This window comes from Ochotona curzoniae, unplaced genomic scaffold, assembly GCF_017591425.1.
Source record: "Ochotona curzoniae isolate NIBS_2020 unplaced genomic scaffold, NIBS_Ocur_1.0 contig_2321, whole genome shotgun sequence".
Taxonomy (NCBI): domain Eukaryota; kingdom Metazoa; phylum Chordata; class Mammalia; order Lagomorpha; family Ochotonidae; genus Ochotona; species Ochotona curzoniae.
In genome coordinates, this window is record NW_024465421.1 from 18,276,148 (window position 1) to 18,278,286 (window position 2,139).

At 52.1% G+C, this 2,139-nt stretch overlaps 1 long non-coding RNA gene across 1 annotated transcript; it reads left to right on the forward strand.

The window, feature by feature from the left end:
- On the forward strand, nt 1–909 carry LOC121152035. The gene is made up of 2 exons (XR_005883217.1): nt 1–158; nt 744–909. It is a non-coding gene; the product is annotated as an uncharacterized LOC121152035 (long non-coding RNA).
- Nucleotides 910–2,139: the final 1,230 nt, after the last annotated feature.

Genomic DNA, 2,139 nt, shown 5'->3' on the forward strand with positions numbered 1-2,139 from the left:
GCCAAGGCACCACAAACAGACCATGTACTCGCATGTGCGGTCCACCACCCACTGCAGCAGCTGCCCCAGGAACAGAAAGAGCTTGGATGGAAAGGTGAACAAGAGAAAGATGGTCAGGAGAGGTCATCAGGTGTACAAGACCAAGAAACGAAGCTCAGGTAGGAGCTGTGAGTGTGTGGGGGCGGGGGAGGCAGACAGGCGCTCTGGGCCGACCTAGACCAAAGGGAGACCAGCTGGCCAGCTCAATGCTGCATGCTGGGCTGCCTCTGGGGGGACAGAGAATCACCAGACTAAGACTGGGTTAAGTCGCTAGATGGGAGAGCTGGGATAGTTAAAATGAGTGGAACGGATAGGATTATTTGGATAGATCAATGGATTGAACTGATGCATTGGTTGGTTAAGGACAAGGGCTGATGAGTTGAAAAATATTTTTGAAAGTTGAATTGCATGAGTTTTGTTGGCTAGGTAGATGGATAAACGAAATTAATGGACGTGTGGATTATAAAGTGATCGGCCTGTGGGATGGAGGAATAGATTAAGACTAATAGGAGAAGATGGAAAAGAACGAGACGTTGGTTCAAAGGATGGAATGAGCTGATGGGCAGAAGCATGTGCATGGATTCACATCCTCCAAAGGACCCTGATGACAAACCAAGCTCTACCAACGCCCCCTGTTCAGTGAGAGGAGTCTGGGGACTTTTCCAAATGTTGATATTAATGGTCCCCCTTTTGCTCTTCTTTAGGGCGCAAATGCCACTGATGAGAAGGCTCTCCCTGGCTTGTTCCTGTGCCAGCTGCACTCAAATGAGGAATGCCGCCTCGCACGAAATCTAGGACAAAGTCAATCTTTGCAGGAACATGCTACCATGGTGATTTCTATGCAACTATGATTAAAGCTGGTACACCGGAGGACTAATCTTGAGTCAGAATTTTTATTTCATGAATAAAGGTGTCATGTTTGGGGGCTTACTCTGGAGGCACAAAGCCAGAGAATTCCATAGGGAGCAGGGACATGTCTGCGACGGGCTGTCCACCAGCACAGGGGTTGAGATGCCAAGATGTCAAGAACTGTTGGAAGTGGACAGGCATAACTCTGCTTGGGCAGTACCACTGGCCTGTCTGCTCCCATGTGTGTATACATACACAGTGCCCACGGGTGCATATGCAATTCCTGGGGCTCTCATGCGGGAGCCATTCTAAGCCTGACAAGACAGCTGCACAGGAACGTGCGTTTGGGAGTCCAGGACATCCGGAGATTGAATCCTGTTTGAGATGCTGGGCTGATTACCAACTCAAACCCACATATTCTAGAGGAAGTTTAGAATTTCTCTGTTAAGCGCCCACGTGCATCCAGGGACCATGCTAGGCTCTGGGTACACAGAAATGGGACACTAGGCCTGCCCTCTGGGGATCTGCAGCTCAAACGCCCAGGCCATGCTGGCTGGCTTTCACTGCATAAGAGAAGCAGGGCAATGAGATGCAGGTTAACTTGGGTAGCAGGTTAGGGAGGACCCCATGGTAACCTCAGAGAACAATGCCTGCAGGCTCAGGGGACAGACTGAACCAAACAAAGCTGCAGGTGAGGAGCAGGTGTGGAATCTCCAAGACCAGAGCGGCTGACACAGCAAATGTGGGAGGTGGGCCCCATGCTAAGAGTCCCTGGCAGGGCCAGCTGGAGGGGCTGCAGGCTGGGCAGGGTCCTGGGTTTACTGCTGGCATGACGATGATGGGAGCAAAGGGACATGCCAAGCTCCTAGGGGTGTTTTCAAAGATGCCCTTGACCACTCTGTACAGATTTTAGAGTGGCACAGAGCGCTTCCCACACAGGTGGGAACCCCCAGGGAGGATCCTGCAGAGACACCACCTTGGATCTCCTTGCTAAAGCCCAGAGGATACAGAGAGCAAAGGTGGAAACAAGTCAGCACTTACAGGCGGGGAGTACACAGTCCTGAGAGCCTCTACCATGGGTGCAGCACACCAAGCCCCAGAGAAATGGCAATGGATGGAACGCAGTGCCAGCCGTCAGAGGACTGGAGTGGCCAGTGCCTCAGGCAGATTAGCCACTGACCTTCCAGCCCAACAGCTTTGGCTTCAGCGCCAGACTCAAGCTTGCCCTGAGAGCCCTGGGTAAGCACTGTC